This window comes from Crassostrea angulata, chromosome 1 (genome assembly GCF_025612915.1).
Source record: "Crassostrea angulata isolate pt1a10 chromosome 1, ASM2561291v2, whole genome shotgun sequence".
NCBI classification, from domain to species: domain Eukaryota; kingdom Metazoa; phylum Mollusca; class Bivalvia; order Ostreida; family Ostreidae; genus Magallana; species Magallana angulata.
Genome location: NC_069111.1, coordinates 54,140,322 through 54,163,785, shown reverse-complemented (window position 1 = coordinate 54,163,785; position 23,464 = coordinate 54,140,322). Strand labels below are relative to the sequence as shown.

General features: G+C 32.7%; 1 pseudogene; it reads left to right on the top strand.

The window, feature by feature from the left end:
• The first annotated feature begins 5,026 nt into the window (after positions 1–5,026).
• Positions 5,027–8,253, top strand: LOC128174323 (uncharacterized; annotated as a pseudogene).
• The last annotated feature ends 15,211 nt before the right edge of the window (positions 8,254–23,464 follow it).

Genomic DNA, 23,464 nt, shown 5'->3' with positions numbered 1-23,464 from the left:
TCAAAAGATATTGTGCCACATGGCCTCTCGGAAGAATAAAAAAAAAAATTTTTACACTTATTATGGCATACATTAATTTTTGCCATTGTACCTTTATGGAATTCTATTTTTACCCAGAATAAAAAAAAATCCTACGCAAGATATAAAACTAAACATTTGGTAAAGGTACACAGTTTACTTCCAATTCCCTATATTTTCGTTCTGCCCCCCCCCCCCCCTTTATAAAGCGATCAACATATATGAGAGTATGTAGGTACATTTCCTTCCTCAACTACTTACTAGTTATTGTATTTTAAAAAAAAATATAATAGTTATTGTATTTTATATTAAAAAATCCTAGATTAAGATCATAGATGTTAAGAAGAAAACTGTTCCTCCATATTCAAAAAATTTATTCTCTTCTCCATTATAATTAAATGACTGTTGTTTACCTGGCGTAAACTCGTGCGTCTTTTATAACTTTACTCACACTTGATTCATAAATACACTGGAATGAAAAATGTTGTTACGTGACATGTTAAAGAGCTATAAAAATCAATGATACTGTATTGACAGGCACATCACTCTATTTACTAAGGCCCACCCATTATTTTCATCTTTATTCAAAAATAAGAAATCGCTACAAACCAGGATATTTTTCAGCGGTAATATTGTCTTAGGAATAGCGATAAGATCTTTCTCCCTGCAACAGAGATGTGTCAGAACTATGAAAACTGTTTTAACGGTGTCCTTTTATTTACTCGTGTCTGAAAAACTATCAAATTTGATGTAGATTTCACATTATTCATTGTATAAAGAGGGGGCCCAAGAGAGTACATGTAGTTATATACAGCGTATCATCCTTTAATTTTTTTTGTAAAAATATTTAGCGAGACATTTCTAATGATCAAGCAAAATTTCAGCGTCAATCGTAGAATTATAAGCAAGATACAGAGCTCACAATTCTCTAGGTTTGAGTCGGTCATATTTTGTTCACATGAGTTTATTACATTCAGCTTAAGATTTTTACATTGGCATTTCCTATTCAGTATTTAAAATGGAAAAAAGAATGGCCTCAGATCTGTGTACAAACATACAGTTTGCGCAAATCTCTGTATTTTGCTTATAATTCGAAGCTTAACACTCAAATAATTATGCTTATTAAATAGAAATTGTAAACATATAAACATAAGAAACATGCACTTTAACAAATAAAGAGCACAATTTATTTTTCAAAATGAATCATATACATGTATTTATATTTATTTATATAATATTTATGCACCGAACAAAGAAACCTGCAGAATTGATTTTTTGAAAGGAATGAAAAGATTTATCATTAAGAATTCTATAAACACAGAAAATGTTATCTTATGTGGAGATTTTAACTGTCATCTTGATGGGGAAAATACTGATAAAAGTTCAAAAATATTGAGCGACATTATTGACAGTTTACATTTAAATGACTTATGGAAAGATAAGTATGTGAATAGCAGTGGTTACACCTGGTGCGATGCAAACAATATACCAAAAAGCCGTATAGATTATATCTTTATAAGTACATCTTTGTTGATAAAAACAAAACAAATAAGTATTCGTAGAATTCCCGGTACTCATAACAACGGGACCAGAATGTCTGACCATAGAGCAATAAAATTTCATCTATCTGTATATGATAATGAACGGGGAAAGGGGTATTGGAAACTAAATACGTCACTTTTAGGAAGTAATGAATATAAATGTCAAGTCAACAAAATAATCTCAGATATAAGTAATAAAGAAGGTTCTTCTATTGAGAAATGGGAGTCTCTAAAAATATCAATTAAAGATTTTTCTATAGCTTTTTCCATCAAACGCCAAAAAACATATAAACAATTAGTATTCCAAATTGAACAAGAAATTTCCGAAATTGAAAATTCTAACCATTAAGCAATGGATATGAACAGAAAACGTGAATTAGAAAATCAGCTAAACAATCTATATGATAAAAAAAGCACAAGGGGCACAAATTCGTTCGAGAGCAAAATGGGTTAGTGATGGTGAAAAAAATACAAAATATTTTCTTAGTTTAGAAAAGAAGCACCAAACACAAAATGTTATCCACGAAGTTTTAAGTGAAAATAGTCTTCTCACCGAAGATGACGATATTCTAGGTGCAATGTGTGACTACTATGAAAACCTGTATAGTTCAAAACTAATATCAAACGAAGACATCGACTTATATTTAAAAAATTGTAAAGTAAATACACTATCTGAAACTGATAAAAACATGTGTGATACATTTCCGTCAATGAATGAGTGTAAAGAAACCGTTATGAATTTAAAATCAAATAAATCCCCGGGCCTCGATGGTATACCCAATGAATTTTATCAATGTTTCTGGCACCAACTATCCTCCTTATTTTATAACATGTTAAAAGAAATCTTTTTGAACGGAAAAATGACATTCTCTCAAAGACTTGCAGTTATCTCCCTTATACATAAAAAAGGAAGAAAAAATGATTTAAAAAATTACCGGCCGATTAGTCTTACTAATACAGATTACAAAATCATAGCATTTATTTTTGCACGTAGATTACAAACCTTTATTTCAAAGCTAATTGGTAATGAGCAAACAGCTTATATAAAAGGCCGATATATAGGTATTAATGCCCGTTTCATTTTAGATATTTTTGAATATTTTGAAAATTTTAACAAAGAGGGGATCTTGCTATTTTTAGACTTTGAAAAAGCTTTTGATTCAGTAGAATGGAATTTTTTATTTAAAACACTAGAAAAATTCGACTTCGGGGAAAACTTTCTAAATTGGATAAAAATTTTATATCAAAGCCCAATATTCAGATTAAAGAATAACGGATGGATTTCAAAAACATGCGAGATGAAAAGGGGAATAAGACAAGGCTGTCCAATATCAGCCATTCTATATCTTTTTGTTGCCGAAATTTTATCTGAAAAAATAAAGAATAATGAAAATATACAAGGCTTTAAAGCTAACTTTATGGAAAAAGAAGTAAAAAATATACAACATGCCGACGACATGACATTAACTCTACAGAATATTGAATCACTTAAGGTGGGTCGCGGGTTTGCTTTCGTCATCAATTTATGTACGCAACTTTGACGACTCGAGCGGCCGATTTGTGTACATTTAATTATGACGTCACAATGGAGACATTTCACACTATTTACATTCTATAACCTAACTCCACAGGTTCTATTAGAAAAAGATAAAGATAACGTTTGATTCTATGGCTTTAAAAATTCATGTATGAAGTATAAGGAGGAAGTGCAGGAACAAAACATATTAACGTTGATAATCTGTAAAAACTAGAGCTAGCGACATTGTGTTTCAGTATAAGTGAATACATCAAAACTCATTAATGTCAATAGTGTAGTCACAGACTTGGGTATGTAAAATAATTCGACGATTAAATCTTTAACAAAGAAACTTCAAAATGAGCATGAACTGTAGTTCAGTATATTATGTATGCCTATATGGACCCAGAAATAGAGAGGAAAGTAGTCAAGTAATTTTATAAATTGCCAATGAAAAGTCCATAAGATAATACGTTTAGAAAGTGAATATCACCCATTTTTGAGACTGTTTACTAATCAGAACATGGAAACATTTCGATGGGGAACCGGGTACTCTCACAAATATTTTTACAAATCTAAAATGTCTTCCTTTCCCTGTTCATAATAAATATGAAATATTTATATTATTCTACAGTATATATTATACAGGACATGTAATGTACAAACAATATTATGCACGTTCCAATATTAAATAAGAGGGATGTGGTAAGGCATTGAACTCTGTTTTCTGATATTAATCAAACATATTAGTTTATACATTTTTTAAACAGTCTTTTTAACAATACATATAAAGAAATTGATAGAAGGTGTTGTGCTCCCTTTAAATTCATCTTCACAATTTAGATATACGTAACAATGGAAAATTAAACAATATTATGACAAGTTGTCAATCCTTATAATTGGGTTTTTTTTTCTGTAGTTAGATGTTTGCGTCTGACTTATTATTATAGAAATTTTCATTTTTGCGGGAAATGGCTTTACTTTTTATGTCATGTATGTATATAAAATTACGTCATAATAACATTACCTGTCATGGATTCAATATTTGAATTCTGAAAATGCGACACAAAGGAAGGATCATTTCTGCAAAAACTAGTAAGAAGTTTTCCAATTTAAAACTTTTCACCAAAAAAGAAGAAGAGGAATGTGTTGAAGAAATTCACACAACAGAAGAGTTCGACCGTCAGGCCAATGTATGGAACGGGGAAAGGAGAGTGATAGAACTAGACATTTTGATCGAGGGATTGCGATCCTGTGTCCATTGCTCCAATCCTTTAAGACTCGAATGGTGTGTCAGTGAAAGGAAATATGGTCTAGCCTCCATTTTTACATAAAGTGTTCGGAGTGCAATGGCATCAGTCCAGTATATACGGGGAAAAAGCACAATACAGCAAACAAGTCTGGTCCCGCTAAATGTTTTGACGTAAACACAAAATTCGCAGCAGGTAAGAGGGCCTTAATTTTATTAGATTCAAATAGTTGAATAGGAGTACATAATAAATTTATAACAGGTCAATATGTACCTATAATTTCAAGATTAAATTTAAGTAGGTTAAGATGTTAATTTGTAAGTATATCAATTTCTGAGAAAACATAAATTTAATGTCGATCAAACGTTTGGGGAAGTGTAGAATGTGGGCGCTAATCTGAGACAATTGATAAAATTTGAGAAGCATTCCGAATAAAATAAATTAAACGTTAACACGGTTAGAAAGAAAAACCACTCTTGCAACTTTTGCACGAATTGTCCGAAGCGTTACAGTTTACATGAAAAGCTATATTGCTTACACAAAACATTTCTCGCATGGAATTTGTATGCTTTTTGTTGTATATATATGCATTTCATATCAAGTTTTTAATTCAATTAATATAATTTAAATATATTTCTAGATTTTGAATGACAAAATCTTCATAGATTTAACATGATGACAAAGATATACATATGTTTTAAATGTACTTCCCATTCTCTATGCAATATTATATGATCGGCTGGCATATTCAGATTGGATTTTTCACAATTACAGCAATGATTAATGTTGGCATAGGGGAGCAACAAATGAACAACATTTTAGCAGAATTAAATATTCCATCAATTCACCACAAAACTCTAAAAGAAAGAGAGAGAGAAGTTGGACGTGCATTCGAAGAAGTTGCAGATAAATCATGCAATAATGCACTGCTGGATGAAATTTTATGTACTAACAGGTATTACTTCAATTAAAGTTATTTACAGTATTTAAAAAACACACATTGGAAAATGACTTCTATTTCGTGATGCAAAGTAAAATTAACTCTAACACTTCCCATGAAAAATGTTTATAGCTGTTCATATTATGCTGCGTTTATCAAGCGACATGTGTTAGGCAAGGGGGGGGGGGTGTGATTATATATAGAAGGGATTTTCAAACACAATGTTGCATCAAACTCACAGACGATATCGGGATATTTGTTCAAATAGATATTTAAACAATCCGTCTTAGTAAGCCGGGAAAGAGGGGCGCAGGATAATTTTATATGGAAAAGTAACTTTGGACTACCCCTTCCAAACGCACGCACGCACACACTTCCCAAACATGAACACTCTTAATCATATCCAAAGAGTAAAATATGAAATGCTTATCTCATGAATTATACACACAACATATAATATCTACAAATGATTTTTTTTATCTGTTCTAGCGGTGACAGAACCCAGGTTCCACAGGTTTCCTGTGATGGGGCATGGCAAAAGCGAGGAACGGGTCAGAATTATGACAGCCTTTCAGGACACGTAACCGTTGTCGGCAAATACACCAAAAAATGTCTCGGATTCGGTTTAGCATGCAGATCATGTCGGAAGTGTACATACGCCAGATGGAATAAAACGCAAGTTAAAAATCATAACTGCAAGAGAAATTGGACAGGATCTGCGAAGGGAATGGAACCATTTTTAACGGTGAAATGTCTCAAGTCATTGAAAGAAAAAGGCTTTAATGTCAAAAAGCTAACCATGGATGATGACACAACCACATTCATCAGAGCGAAAAAAGCAATCTCCCCGGAGTTAACGAAATCTAGCGATAAAAATCATGTCATCAAGAATCTTGCTAGCAATTTATACAAACTTCGACAGGATAACAAGAACTTGAGTGTGAAGATTATCAACTATTTCAAGAAATGTTTTTCATACGCAGTCCAGCAAAATCGAGGTAGCCCAGCATCCCTGCAGAAAAATTTGGAGGCTATTGTTCCCCATGCATTTGGAGAGCATGTCAAGTGTGATGCACACTGGTGCGGATTTTTGAAAGCCCCAAATTTGTACAAGCACAAGTCGCTACCGCACGGCAAAGACCTACACGACGAGGGTCTGCGGAAGTCACTGTCTTGTGTATTCGCTAAATATGCCGCTAATACCGACAAACTTGCTGATTTGGAGTCTTCAAATTCAAACGAGAATCTCAACCAAATGATTGCAAAGAAGGCGCCAAAATCACAACACTATTCTGGGTCAGAGAGTTTAGCCTATCGCCTATCTGCATCTGTAGCACAGAAAAATGAGGGACACAAATATCTGTTAGAGGTCAGTATTTAAATTTAAAAAAACCCACGTTTATAATTCGTAAATTAGGGGGGGGGGGGGGGGGGGGTGTCAGGGTGATGGGTGACCGAATTATCGGAATATTTTTGTGTAAGAATGTTTTTTTATAATCTTGTTATACATAATTGTCTCTTCTAATTACCTAGGTCAACAAAACGTGCAATCTTTCACCTGGAAAACACACAGCAGAAAGGCTTCAAAAATTGGACGTGAAGAGAAATGTAAAGAGAGCCAAACAGGGAACTGTCCAGGCGAAGCGGGATAGGCTAAGGGCGAAGGAAAATCGGCATTCTGCGCAAGCACTAGAGGAACTTAAGGAAGGAACAACGTACGAGTCGGGTGTTTTAATAAATAAAGAAGAGGCTCAGCTTGAAGAAGAGATACAAGAAATTCCTTTACCAGCAACCGACAAAAAACGGACTGTGGTTTCCCCTGCTCCGTCTTCTTCTAGTTCAATTATTGTTCTTGATCTAGAAACTACAGGATTTGGTAAGTGTTTAATATACATTTATATAATGAATTGATGAAAATATAGAATCTAAGTAATTATTTGTTTCAAAGATGTGAGACATTTTGTGTATTTATTTTCAGCTACAGAAAGCAGTATTATACAAATTGCGGCAAGAGATATAAAAACATCTGATCATTATGTGAGATTTATCATGCCAGAAAATGGTTTTGTCCCGCCTGCCGTATCAAAGCTGACTGGCATCGAAGTTCATGGACTGACCATGTATTTTAACCTTGTTCCGGTAGAATTTACATCATGCGAACGTGCAGTTGATGAATTCCTGGCATGGCTGAAACAATACAAATCGCCGCTGCTTGTTGCGCACAATGCAAAGTTCGATGCGCGCATCCTAGTGTCCACCATGTGCAGACTTAAGATGGATGACCACCTAAAGGACATCGCTGGATTTAGTGATTCAATACATCTTTTCAAAAAAGAATATCCAGGAAGAGGCTCCTACAAACTGGAAAGTCTATCAACCGACCTAATGGAGCAGCAGTTTGAAAACATGCATAACGCCGAAGTCGACGTCAACATATTGACAGCTCTATTGAAAAGAGTGTCAAACGTAAATGAAAAACTGATAGACATATCATTTTCAACTGAAAGTGTTCTCGTTAACAATCAAAAACTGATCAACAAAAAAATGTATTTGTCAAGTTTCAGTGGTTTAATAAATGAACAAGTACTCTCTAAAACACAGTGCAGCAATCTAGCCGCGCAGGGAATTGGCGAATTCCACATATCTTTAGTTAGAAAACGGGCAGGAACGGAAGGGATAAAAAATATGCTGAGGGGGAAAATTACAAAACTTGACTCTGTTTTAGAAAAACTTTCCAAGTTCTACAGTTCAAATAATGCACAATGAATCATGGTTAATGTATGCATGTGATCTTACAAAAACAACGTGTTATAAATGTATAATTAGGGTCAAGTAAGCCTTCTCTTTTCTTGTCTTGTCAGACAAAATGATCTCTTTTGTGCTTTCAAATTAATATCCAAAATCTCATTATTACCATTTTTTTTTAATATTATGTATTTTTAATTAGTTTACTGATTATAAGCCTTTTTATCTTTTGAAAAAAATCACTTTTACTCAAATGTTATAAATGTATGAATTTGTACATGTACGGACTATCAGATAAAATGTGCTTATACTTCCACATTTTTTTCTCTTTTTTTTTGGGGGGGGGGGTGCTTTATAGTGCTATGTAATGTTAAAAGGAAATCCCAGACATTCATTCAATATAACTCTGAAAAAAGCTGCAGTTTTAACAATTCTAAGTTAATTCTCTTGTAAATCCTATAAGAAAATTTAATGAAAAAGATTAATAACGAGTTTTGACGTTGTACTTACAAGCATGACGTCAAATACGGAAAAGCGACAATTTTCGGTAAATAATCGGAAATAAAAAATTAAATAGCAAAAAATCTAGCGAGAACACATATCAATTTTTTTACATAATTAATTTGTAAATCACCTTTACTTTACGTACAGAAAATGTTGTTAGATTCGTCTAAGTTGTTAAAAAGTTATTTACAATATCTTGAAATAACTTCAATTCGAAAATGAAGAAAAAATGATCATTTTCCTATATATTTCATTAGAAAAGCGTCAAAACAGCACAAAAAACAATGCTAAGTTTGAAGCGGCTTTGCATGAAAATAATTTAGGCAAAGTTAATAATTTTTTTCTATAATGAAGTTTAAATGCTAATAAACAAATAGACAAATTTTCAGGGTATGTTTTCTCGTAAGATTTTTTAGGGGGTAAACCCGCGACCCACCTTAAGCATGCTTTAGAAACAATAAACAAGTTCTGTATTCATGCGGGATCTAAGGTTAACATTAGTAAAACTGAATGTATTGTGCTTGGTCCTTTTAAAAACATGTTTACAGAAATCGATGGTATATCAGTCACGAACAAAGCAGTAAAATGTTTAGGTATTCATGTAGGTCATGATAAAATTGAATGTTATAATAAAAATTGGATGAAAATTTATCATGATATAGACACTTTATTCGAATCTTGGAAAAGAAGAAAATTAACATTATTTGGGAAATGCACCGTAATAAACTCTTTAGCATTATCAAAACTCATATATGTTGCAAGTATTTTGGAAATTCCCGATGAAGACTATATCAAAAGTATTAATAAGTTGATATATAATTTCATTTGGAATAAAACTTATAGGATCAAAAGAAATACGTTAATTGGTCACGTAAAAGAAGGCGGACTAGGTATTACTGACGTCGAATCAAAGATTAATGCATTAAAAGCCGCATGGGTCCCCAGATTAAAAGAAACAAAACATTGTATTTAAAGTTATGTAAATAGTTATTGCACTCCAATCAACATAGACATCAACTATTTAACTAATACAACTGAAAATAAAATTGAAAATTATGAAATATTAAAAACTACATGTATGCCGCTATTCTATAAACAAGCTTTTGCATGTTTTAACACATGCAAAGACTTACAAAACAAACCAAGCCCCGAAACATTTTTGAAGCAACCGATATGGTCAAACCTGATGTTTTTATACAAAGGGAAAACAATATTTTTCAAAACTTGGCTTAAAAGTAATATTTTGTTTGTTAAAGACTTATACTCTGAGGCGGGAACTTTAAAATCGCCCGAGGAAATAGCAGACATATTGATAAACAAAAATAACTGGTTGTGCGAATATAAGATAATTAAAACAATATTCAAGAATTATGAAAACAAATTGGATCTTAGAGTTTGCCAGTATATGAATCAAGTACAATTATATACCCCTTCGTACAATCAATACTCAACTAAAGATTTCTATAATCATTTTATAAAGAAGAAATTTCAAAAACCAACCATGCAATCAAAATACAATAAAGAATTTGATATTCTCAAAAGCGATTGGGAAAATATCTATATGAATAAAATCGTTTTGACAAAAAGATTTCGGAATTCAATTATAAATTGTTAAATAATTTACTTTCAAATAATTATTTTGTGAGTAAGATAAATAAAAATTGTGATTATATGTGTAAAATATGTACAGAAAAAATTGAAAATTCACACCACCTTATTTTTGAGTGTGTGAATGTACAACATACATGGAAGTTAGTGAGCAATATTTTTGGTTTTGATGTTAAATGGAAACACATAGTTATTGGTTTTTACTCTGTAAGAAATGAAACCACTGCCATGTATAATTTACTTCTATCTTTTGTTGCATTAAAAATTTACAAATATAAGATGTTTTGTAGACTAGAAAATATTGTAGAAACATCAGAAGGAATCGTATGTAATTTGAAATTATGCATTCAGAAATACTTAGAAATTCTACATTGTATCGGAAATACTAGATATTATTCATTCTTCAAAACGCTCTTGGATAAATTGTATATAATTTTATGTTTCCATGGGTGACCTGGCCCATGGTTTTTCACATAAATAGGGAGGTAAAAAGAGACTGTGGTGACGATGGATCTACCTCCCTACAAAACGCTTTTCTTATTACAACCCATCAACTTCAATATTTCTGTACACTTCTCTTTATTCAGATCAATCAATAATAATATTATCTTTGTAAAAAAAATAACAGTGATTTGTATGAAATATTATTGTAACTTTATATATATATATATATATATATATATATATATATATATATATATATATATATATATATATATATATATATATATATATATATATATATATATATACATATGGTACTTAGTCAGATATAATAGCTGTTATTACTACTACTATTGCTCTTATTACATGTATTATTATTATTATTATTAGGGTCTTCCGTTTCCAACGGAAGACCCTCTTGTTATTCTTCGGTTTCTTTTTATTATTATTATTAGGGTTTTCCGTTTTTCAACGGAAAACCCTTCTGTTATTCTACTGTTTCTTATTATTATTTTTTTTTTTTTCCCGCAAATTTTGTGCACGAGATTTCTCGAACATTTTTTGTCTGATTGCTATGAAACTTCCAGGGTATGTAGATGATATTAATATCTCTAGACGTTTTTTTCAAATTTTTAAAATTCACTTCCGGTTATGAGTTATTGCCCTTTAATTGAAAATTGGGGGGTCTTTTGTCCAGAGTTGATCTCGGGAACTACAAAAGATAGTTGCATGAAATTTAGCAGAATTGTTGGTAACATTTTATAGTTTTGCTGGCATGAAAATTTTGGTAATTTCTTTGTTAGTTTTTGAGCTATTTGTCGCCAAAGTTTAAGATTTTTTCGGGGCTGAAATTTTGTTGCTTTTTGTATTATAACCTTTAAACTAAAAATATTTTGTTAATACATATAGAACACAAGTTGTTTAGAATAACGAGAGCTTTCATTTAAAATTAAGAAAAAAGGGCTGGCCCCTATAATTAGGGGTCAGCAGCTCATACACGTATTTTTCTGATAGCAAAAATCGTTATCATTTTATGAAAAAAAATTAATTCAGTTATTGTTAATATATTAAATAATGTCATTTGGTATCAAATTAAACAAGTTCTGTGCTATATTTTTTTTCAAATTTCATAAAACAAATATGTGAGAATCGTACATGACCGAGTTAATATGTCTACATAGACACACAAGCGAACAAATGCCACATTTAGGCCCAGGCATTTACTGCATTACGTTGTGTTGCGTCTTAGATAAATTGTTGTGATTCAATTTCATTTTTTTCATCTATATCATTTATGAATTCAATGAACACACATTATTTAAACGTTCTATGTGCAACTATTTGTCGGGGCGCCCCTGTTTGTAACCCCCGCGCGCGCGCCGAATGTAAACAGTAACGAACGGCATTGTAGAAAAGAAAGAGCCGTAATGCAGAAGAGAAGTTGTGTATTCTTTCGGTGTACACATGCATTTTCAATTTGCTGTGAAACATATGAACATGCACAGGGAACAATACTACATATTTGTTTAAGGAGGATATTTTTCTCGTGTGAATCATTTACGAGGAAATTCTGACAGCCACATTTCTGTCGACGATCAGCCGTTGATAAGCTACGAGTAATAAAGGAGAAAAGATGGACATTAAAGTGTGTGATTTATGTGGATGTTACTGAAGAAGGTGAGGCTTTTACTCCTTTTAAAGTTTCTTGTTAACTGGTTAAAATTTAGTATATAGTATAGATGTACATGTAAGTACGTGCACACTGTTAGATGTTTTTGTTATGGTGTGGGTGTTTGTTTACTAACGTGTAATTTTTACATGTTTACTGGATGTTTAGACTCGCTCGAGGTTCATGGGGGACTGGAAAGGGTAACTGAATTTATCTATTTAAAAAAATAACAGATTGTGAATTTTCAACTCAAAATTCAAAGCAGGGTCTAATTAGAAACATATCATATATTCTTGTGCAGAAGACTCCAAATGTAGTCATGAATACCCTGTAGACATGACTTCAAGTAGGCCTAAATAAAATTGTATACTTCAGACTTCAGAGTTAAAACATGACTTTAATATCTTTATGATGCCGATCATTGTATCATTAAAGAGGTTTAGCAGACCAACGGGTACCCGGTACAAGTACTTGTACATGTACGTTACAAGTTAGAACTATGCCTACCATTCTACCAGTTCACATAATTTTTCTTGTTTAGCAGTTATGATGTGTACTTGAATTGTCCTTGTTAATGTTTTAAATGTAATTTTTTATTCTCTTTTTTTAATCTGACTACTGGCAGTATTGGCGTGCGAGCAGTTCTCGCCGAGGACCATTTCTCGCTGGTGCACTGTTACATCATATTTTCGTATATAATTTTATGTGTTGATAAAATGACGTAACAATGCACTGGTGAGAAATGGTACTCGGCGAGAACTGATCGCACGCTAATATTGATTAATTACAGACAAAAACTGAAGGTTGCGAGTGTTATTTTTTATTGAACAACATTGTTTAAAATAATTCTTTATATATGTGACGATCAGACCGGTTTGAATACCAGTGCCAGATAGCTCAGTTGGTGGAGCACCTGACTAGAGATTCAGGGGGCCCAGGTTCAAATCCCGGTTTGGTCCTTCATTATTTCTCCCATCCTGTTACAATATTGGTGTTGTGACCAACCCCTGGAACTAACAGGTTAACTCGATCCTGCCAGGGATGATCTTCGAGGGTGAAGATCATTTAAGGGGGAGGAATGTGACGGTCAGACTGGTTTGAATACCGGTGCCAGATACATGTAGCTCAGTTGGTAGAGCACTTGACTAGAGATCCAGGTTTGAATCCCACTTTGTTCCGTCGTTATTTCTCCCATTTTTTACATATACATGTATATCAGATATATGACAGATGATTAAGGTCATCACATGTTTTGCAAGATGCAATAAGTGTTAAAAACCTTTACTTTACAACAGAATACATTTAAGTGAATATTTATGTTTCTTGTTATTATTTGGTGTGGTTTTCTTGACAGTGTCACATAAACAATTTACCCGCTCCTAAAACACAAACTTTCTTTTTGTGGATTCAGCTTACCGCTGATTGGCTGCTGTTGCAGCAGACAAATAAGATATGCACGCACAAAACACAATGAACTTATCAGAGAATGAGTTGAGTTTATTTAAACTGTTGGAATTTGGGTATTTTTTTTTAAAATGTATACTTGTGACAAAACATATTTGTGGTACATACAGCTGTAGCTTTATGAAGAAAATTTTGGTTAGACCATATATACCTATCATGCAAGTAAATGATATTTACAAAAAACTTGCAATTTATGGCGCACGAAATATACGCTAGTTTTATAAAGATTGACATACATGTAATGTACCACATTCTTTGAAAAATAATCTATTAAGAATTCTTCATTAAGTTTACTCATACATGTTTTATGCTTATTACACGTAGTATTGTTTTTAAAACATGTAATTTATAAGAAAATAAACAAAAACCCTCGCTAAATTTATTTGCAAAAAAAAAAAACACAGTAGAATTGATAAAAAAATGGTATACCAGAAGCTAATACCAGTACATGTACTTTGACGCTGTTCGGTGGGTAATATTCGTTTGTAATTTACGAATTGAAATATTGACTGTTGCACTACAAGTACGGTAATAAACTCTCTCTCTCTCTCTCTCTCTCTCTCTCTCTCAAACTCTCTCTCTTTCTCAATTTGATAAGTGTTTATACCTATGAAATTTTTTTAATATTATATTATGACTTGATATGCAAATTTTTGATCTTGTACTGCCTAAATGTTATGTCATGTATTGGGATATGTCATACTTATTAAACTGCATGGTCAGTGTATTTTTTACAGAAATACTATGCATATGTTAATGTAAACACAGCTATTACTAGTACATGTATGTAAACACAGCTAATTATTTTTTTTATTTATTTCAGCTCAAAACAGACTCTTGTTTCCACATGGCTTTAACCGGTACCTGTTGATTCTTGTGGGTCAGCTCCTGAGATTAACCTGTCACCTCTATCCACATGCATATTCCTTGTGTTCTACAGACTATTTACCGGTAATTCAAATTAAATCCGATAATGCATGAACAATAATGGAACTTGAAGAAAGCATCATGCCATGTTGTGGTTTGTGTTTGATAAGAAATTATGAAACAAAATTAAGGCTGTTTAAAGAAATTCATAATTGCTGTGAAAATTTGTTTTTCAATAAAAGTATACAATTATGTTTCCTTTATTTTTTATTTCATAAAGATATTTAGATGTGTTTACATAATTGAACCCCCCCCCCTCTATTTAATTGTCAGCATTAAAATTACATGTAGGATATGTAAATGTACATTTGACTAATTTGAAATAACATCTGCTATGATAATTACTTTTGAAATGAACAAGAAACAACCTATTTCTACCTTTCTAAGGTATATATGCATAAAAAAGTAGAAAAACATGTCAAATTTGAACATTTTTCATTGAAATCAACTCTGTCTCCAGCTACCTGGGTGTGTTTGAATTTAATTCTAATTTAAGGCAGATGTCTAACTTGTAGGTTGTAACTTACTGTTTTAGCATGGTTAGAAGAAGACTAGAAATCAGAATAGATTAGATATTCACTAAATATGATTGTTAGCTTACTTTTTTCATGAAAACAAGAAATCACAAGCAGGACAGCTGTCTATTTGTTAATTAAAATGGTACAAATCATACAGTAAACAAATAAAGATCAAATTTTAGAATCATTGATGATTGTTTTCAAATATGTGTGAGAAATGACTCAAGGAAATTGCCACACGTTTCATAAAATTAGGTAAAACATTTCAAACCATGACTTTTTATGAAAATCAAAAGATTGGGGGGTGGGGGGTATACATGTAAGGGTATTTCTAAGTGATGTGAAGCTTTTATCATGATTATATCATGTAGGCATATGTTGTATTGAATAAGGTTTCTTTTTAAAGGTGGTTGAACAAAAGTTGACCTCTAAAAGGTCAGGTAAAGATGTTTTACTATGGAGAACCCTGTAAATCTGTGTTTACTAAAGGAAATTGGAAATGGTGGGTTCACTTAAATGGCCATATTTTTATTAAACCTCAATGGAATTGGCAATATGTTGTATTCTTTTTCTCAGAATTGCATTAGCTTTCTTATTCTAAGACAAACCGTCTTTTCATAAAAATGTTAGTGTACTAAGTTAAAGATACAAGGAACAGTTTCGGATAAAGTACCGTCAATATTTTTGTAAAATTGAGAGTGACTGTACTTGAAGGTTTATCATTGTTGCGTAGATTCATGAAATGAATTTTAATGATTATCAATAGTTAGAGGGATGTCTCTTGTTGGAATTGGTAAGCAATATTAAGGCCCCTAATTTTAAGTACATGAGAAGCAGAAATAAATTGTGAAACTTGCGGCTATGACAGATATGTTGACTTTACAGTGAAATTGAAGGTTACAAACGGGAGGTTATATAACATGAAATGTAGGTGGATGGGATATTATATGCCTATTTAGTATTTACTGGGTATGAGGACAATAGCAAGTTTATTGTCCCCCAAGACAGCAACTATTTAATGAGGCAAAGCCAAGGGAAATAGTTGCTGTGGAATGGGACAATAAACTTGCTATTGTCCGAATAGTCAGTTAATTGGTATTTCATTATACAGAAGAAAACTTTATTTGTCAGCGATGCAGAATTTCTTGATGATAAACAAATTAGAGTTAAATCAAACTTTGTAATTAATGCGGCGATCTTATTAGGTCAGAGGTGTTCCGAGTTTAAGGTGATATGGGACACTTCCATGTTGTGACGTATTGATTATCGAAATAAACAATAAAATAAAGTGTAATTATATAAGTACATGTAGTTTCTTTTCAAAAATGGTCACCTAACTCCTTAGCACAGTGGGTTAGAGGGTTTACTAGGAACCTGTAAGTCATGAGTTCGAATCCCGCTGGGGTTTTTACAATTTTTACCTTTTCAAATATTTTTAAAAGCTATTTTTTGGTTAAATATTGTAAAATTTGAAAATTCTAAACCGGTGAAAAGTTTTCAATTATATAGTACTTTAATCCACATTAATATCGACAGATGTCCCATACCACCTTAAAAAGGAGGGAAATCAAATTCTGCTGATGAATGGTTTTGATGACTATTCACCATGGGCAGGTAGCATGGATACTATTTTAAATTAGATAAAAAGGCATGTTTATGCGGGCGCCTTCTAGTGATCAATTTGTCCGTCTGTCCATCCGAGATGGCTTGACAGGAGCATAGCTTCTCTCCCCTTGGCCCAATCTGGCTCATACCTCATCCACAGGGTTCCTTTGGTTGAAGGATGTGCAGTGACCTTGAACCATGTTTTTAGGTATAAGGTTAAGGTCATAGTAGAATTATAAATATAAAATCCTTGTCTGGGGCATATCTTTTTTCCCTTTGGTCCAATCTGGCTAATACTCACAGAGTGTCTCTATGGTTAAACGATGTGCAGTGACCTTGCATGAAATTTCTAGATAACGGGTGAAGATCATATCGGATCATGCAAAAATCCTTTTTTGAGAGCATATATAATTTCTACTAACCCCTATTTGGCTCAGAATTCACATAAGCAGAGCTTTTGAGTAAAGGGTGAAAGGGTGTGTAGTGACCTTGAACCTATTTTCAGTGAAAAGAAACTGCGAAGGTCATACCAGAATTATATTTTTAAAAATCCTTGTCCGGAGTATAGCTTCTCTCCCTTTGCTCCATTCAGCCTCATACTTCACCCACATGATGCCTTTGTTCAAAATATATGCAATGACCTCGAATGATATTTGTAGATGGAGAGTCAAGGTCATATCAGATCACACAAAAATCCATATTTTAAGAGCATAGATATACTCTCCTTTTAGCCCCTATTTGGCTAATATTTTACCTTTACAGAGTTTATTGGTTAATGGCCTGCAGTGACCTTGAACCAAGTCCGTCAATGTGAAGGTCATAGCAGATCTTTTTAAAATTAGTTTTAAATAGTAGATTATTTTCCAAATATGCTTAATCTTGGTCAGATTGAACAAAAATGCATGTATGTTAGGGGGAATGAAATTGAATTAAAAGTTCTATGCCAGCTGGAAAAATTTCAAGTTATAGGTCAAGGTCAAAGCAGAATTCTCTGAAATAACATAAGCGGGGCCCTTTGAAATGTTCACCATTTCAATGTTGTCTGGTTCATAGTAATTTTACATAGAAAATATTCACAGAAGTACAGTAAAGTAAACTTTACATCGATAAGTTTCTGACAATTAATGACGCAACGATTCAACGGATTTACATGAAACTTTCAGGGATTATGACACATCACTGTCCCTAAAAGATGTTAATTTTTGAAGTACAACATCACTTTCGTTTTTACGTTACGTCAATTTTTAAATTTTAAAAAAGTGATTTTGTCCAGGGCGTTTTTCAAAAACGCTTAAAGATAAAGACTTGGAATTTTCTGTGTTGAAGCATTGATCGTTTTTATTTGGACATAAGGCTGGAATTTAGTTTCCGACACTTCCGGTCCAAACCGGAAGTGTTTTAAAATTTTCAAATTTTCGAATTTTTTGTTTAAATTTCAAATGTTTATGAGGTTTGTAGAGTTGGTCATACTGAATACGAAACTGAAATCCGTTTGAAAATCGGAAGATGCATTATAGAGATATCGGGGTTTAAAAATTGATTTTTCCGGAAATTTTCTTTCCGCGTCCTTGGTTTAAAAAATAGCGTAATGTTCAAAGTAAAATTAACTCGTACCAAAAATAATTGCTACGTCGTACTTGAACACATTCGGATTTTTTTTGTTAAGTCGTTCTTAAAATCAGAGAGGTTTTTGTTAATTCGTACTTAAAAACATTCGGATTTTGTTAAGTCGTACCAAGAATAATTTGATTTTTTCATCTTTTTATTGTTGTTACTCTTGTTATTGGTTCAAGAGCTCTGCTTCTTATAGGAACTTCCAGCTTTACTTCCGACATTAACGGAAGACCCACTCGTTGCTTTGCAACGAGCTTTGCTCTAGTTATTATTCTTTTTCTTTTCTTCTGACTCCTTTTTTGCCTCATAACTCAAAAGGTTTTTAACCGATTTTAATGAAATTTTCAGAGATTTTTGCAAGTTGGCGTCCCTCAAAAATGTAAAAGTTTTAAAGAGAACGTCACCTCCGTTTTGACGTGACGTCATTTCTAAAAATTTCAAAAAGTCATTTTGTCCCGGACTTTTCTCAAAAACGCTTTAAGATAGAGGCTTGAAATTTTGAATGGTTATGATTTGATCGATTTACCTCTGTAATAAGGCTGGAAATGAAAATCTATCACTTCCGGTCGAAATCGGAAGTAAAACAAATTTTTCGAAAAAATGAATTTTCTGATTTCATCAAAAATGTATATGTGTTTTGTAGAGCTTATTAAGCTGAATCTAACACTGAAAGCCGTTTTAAAATCGGACGATGCATTACAGAGATATCGGGGTTTAAAAATTGATTTTTCCGGAAATTTTGATTCCGCGTCCTTGGTTTAAAAAATAGCATAATGTTAATCGTAAGGTTAACTCGTACCAAAAATAATTGTTAAGTCGTACTTAAACACATTCGGATTTTTTTTGTTAAGTCGTTCTTTAAATCAAAAAGGTTTTTGTTAATTCGTACTTAAAATCATTCGGATTTTGTTAAGTCGTACCAGGAATAATTCGATTTTTTCATCTTTTTCTTTTTATTACTTTTGTTATTGGTTTAAGAGCTCTGCTTCTTACTGGAACTTCAAGCTTTACTTCTGACATTAACGGAAGACCCACTCGTTGCTTTGCAACGAGCTTTGCTCTAGTTATTATTATTATTATTGTCACTAATATATTAAATATTATATATTTGTTACTACAAATACATTTGAATATTGTAACATGTACTTTTGTAAATAAATAATAATTGAAAAAAAAAATATACATGTATATACTTACATACATGTATTTCCGTCAGCGATATTAAACTTTATTTAAACTGAATAAACTCGAGAAAATGCTGAGCATCTCAACAAAACACATTGTATTCATCAACCATTACGCAGAAAATCATATCGAATTACCGATAGAATGAATTGCATTTTGATACTTTGTTAATATATCAGATTTTGCTTAATTTGTGCAGGTAAACAGTCAACTATCTGATTTACTAGTTCCCAGGTTACAAAGTATAAATAAAGAAAACAAAACGAAAATCACAACAAGCTAACCCCACCGTCTTATGTGAAAACTGTCAACGCATTGAAATTTTTAACCTCAATTTACTTCACAAAATCGGCACCAATGTATTTTGCATGTTTCATAGATTCCCTTCGTAACAACAAACAAATTCATCATTGTCAGACCGACCCGATTATTATATGTCATGGCTGCTTTAAACAAGGAACCTCGTTTTAGAAGTATTAAGTACGCGGTATGAGTCTTGGTAAAATGGGTAAGCAAATCCGGGCCGGGGCAGATCGGCAATCGTCAATTCTAAAATACGCATTGTTTTGCAGCAATATTTACAGCGAATACAAATATACTAGTCCGTAACACATCCTGAAAATTTTAATGAGATTGACAGATTGATAACTGCCAATCTTTTGTTATGCCCCGGCTCCGGGTTTTAAGAGAAGAAGTTCAAAATGTAAAAAGTTTACAGACGGACGACAGACGGAATGTGATCAGAAAAGCTCACTGGAGCTTTCAGTTCAAATGAGCTAAAAAAAAACTGTACCAAATGTTTTGGTGACCATTCATAGACGAGTGAAGCAACCGAATAATGAAACATTAGATAACATACAACATGACAGAGTATGCAAAAAATTATTCACCACACCTCTTACAGCTGCATGCAGTAAACAAAAAATATAGGTGATCTAATCACTATATCCAAGTGAAAATCAAATGAAATTCAGAGAAATTAATTGATTTATGGTTAAGGCTAACTCCTGACCTGACGTAGCGGCCCTTATTACAAATTTAAAAATACATATGATATTTATACTGCCGATACCCTCTTGTTTACTTATGGCATAAATCAATTGAACAAATGCTTCATTAAGGTCATCGGCATTCCCTCAGTGTTTTGTGTGAAGTTATATTTAATAAGATATTTTGATTTATTACTCATTCATGCCATAAGTGACTTCTCTGGTGGGCGTTTCTTACATGCTGGTTAAAATTTTTTAATGTTTCAATTATAAAGAAAAATGAAATATTGTAATTGAAAAATGGATCTTAAACAAACAAAAGAAACAAAAAAAAAGACGTAAACCAAACCTTACCTTTCTCTTTTCCGAATACGAAAGTATAAAGTAATACTATCCCAAGTAACGTATTATATAGTTGCATATTTGACTTTCAACTGAAAAAAGCTACGTTTCTGTATAGAACTTTTCACCCTTGCGTTGTATTATTAAACCGCTGAGGTTCATACTTAAGGCTGCACATTTGTGTATATATAAATATTTTGACGTCAGTGTATCCAAGTGTTGACTTCCTTGTTTATACCATGTTGTATATAGCTCCAATACGTCTTTTGTGAATTGATTAGCACATGTTAGTAAGTTGTATTCGTAGCTTTTCATAGATGTAATAAATACATACTATATATACGAAATAATTTTACCAGTAAACGGAGGCGTCTTTGTAAGATACACCGATTAGTGTAAATAACTAGAGACGAGCTCGTTGCAAGCAACGATTAGGTTTTCCGTCGTAGCTGCGTCATACTTGTGACGTATTACAAAAATTGATAGCTGACCATAGTACAATATTAGATGTGTAAACACTGAGAAACAAAAGTATTATATTTCTGTGACCGCGTAGATTTTACGGTGATAGAGAATTCGTCTGGATCTGCATCGGTCGTGTGCAGTACGAACCGGGTGATGGAATGTTGGTGTAAAGTGTATAAGGTAAAAGGTTGGGGCGCGCTGTGGGCCGTAAGCTAAAACGAAGGGTAGGTTTGCCGTATTCCCGTAGGTCCACCAGTATACAGTTCCAGAGTAATAAACAGGCAATTGATGCAGGATTCCACATTATTGGACGAGACTCAACGATGGCAACATTATAACAATTTAACAGACAGACATGTTACAAACAAGTCGGATATGGCCAGAAGTGGCCTCCGGACTCAAGACTCTGGGAGAGTCGGACGTGGCCGGGGCTGGCCGCCGTATTCCAGACTGCGCATTGACAATTGTACATAACTATTTATAAGAATCTTAACAATGAGTATAAATTGACAGGTAATGATATAAGTAAGCTGAGTGAAAGGTTCGCAGATATAAAATAATTAAATAAACTCAATGAGTCTTTGATGTCCAAGAAATGAAAATCTGATAATTGCACAATGTTGTTTTAAGAGATTAATAGTCATTGAGACATGACACTCTGTCTCTTTGAAATCACATATAAAGTCTGAAAAGTGTCAATCACTAAATTAAAAAGTACTATGTAAGAAATAAACTGTGAGATAAAATTACGAAACAGATGTTGAATTTTACAAGTAAAGTAAAAAAAAAAATATAATTAAACAGTGCATTTTGCACGATGATACTACATGTTTATAAGCAAATACAAATCTTAACACGTTGTGTTTAGTTTGATTCGCAGCATTTTATTCACAAAGTGGGACTGTGGTTATGACCGGTACGACGGTAAAAAGACCATTGGCAAACGTTTTACACGCATTTTTATCGAACGCAAGCGCCAATGAATATTTTAGTATATATGCGGAGATCCTGGAAATTTTACAAGGGGTTTTGAAGAATAATTTTGTATTTCGAGGAGGGGGAACATGCGCGGATCAGAAAATTTTTCCGGGGTAGGGGTTGAAAAGTCAGACGGTTATTTGAGTTTGTCAAGGGATGTCCGAGGCATATTTGGTAAGTTTATAATGTACACGTAATTGAAAGAAATTTCGCTGGGGGGGGGGGGGGCTTGAACCCTTCCCCTTCTAGATCCGCGCACGGAGAAGACCGATGCCGGTAATTTTACTGTAATTTTAACCATTTTTATTTAATTATTCATGTTCATAATTATCAGAAAACCAATATTACGTTTCAAAGCAGTTAAAACTTAAAACGTAAGATACGAACCATTTAGTCTCGGTGAGTATTGCGTCCGCGTACGAAAATAATGGCAATTTTCAAGAAATTCGGATGGACGATCTGTGTCCTAGGTCGTCCATCCGATTCTTTTTCTGACTAAAAACTACAGACCTGCAGTTAGAGATTGTCAAACTCTTATTGATTATGTCAATTTGTTTGTCTCAAAGAATCATTTTTTAAATCAATAAAGTTTTACCTTAAAAAAAGAAAGAAATCCGGCACACTTTTCAATGTTAGCATTTTACAATTTTATAGTCTAATAAAATTTCAAGAAACAACTCTTCATTGCTTTATCCGAAATATTGCATGAAAAAAATTTACATCGCATTTTTTAAATTAAAAAAGGATATTCAAAATGAACTTGGATTAACCGCTAACAAACAGGCATAAAGAGAGACTAAGAACCAATTTCTTCTCTTTTTTTTTTACATCAAAAGAAATTCAAAAATAAATCAAAATATATTTTTTCTTTGTATGCGTTAATGAAAATGTAGATCAGCAAGGGGTTCTTTTTCGTGCAAGCACCTATTTAACAGATTGTTACACGGGTCTACAACGATGACAAATATCGAAAAGGCAATATTGTGGGTGAAGGATGAATGTGTAGTTTGTTTTTTAAGTTTATTTTTGATACATGTAATTATATTTATCTGGATCGGTTATGTTTGTTAGTTTGTTTTGTTTATTAAAGAGGGGAATAAAGAAACGAGTAATTTCCAAGCACGTAGCATCGTTTTTGAAAG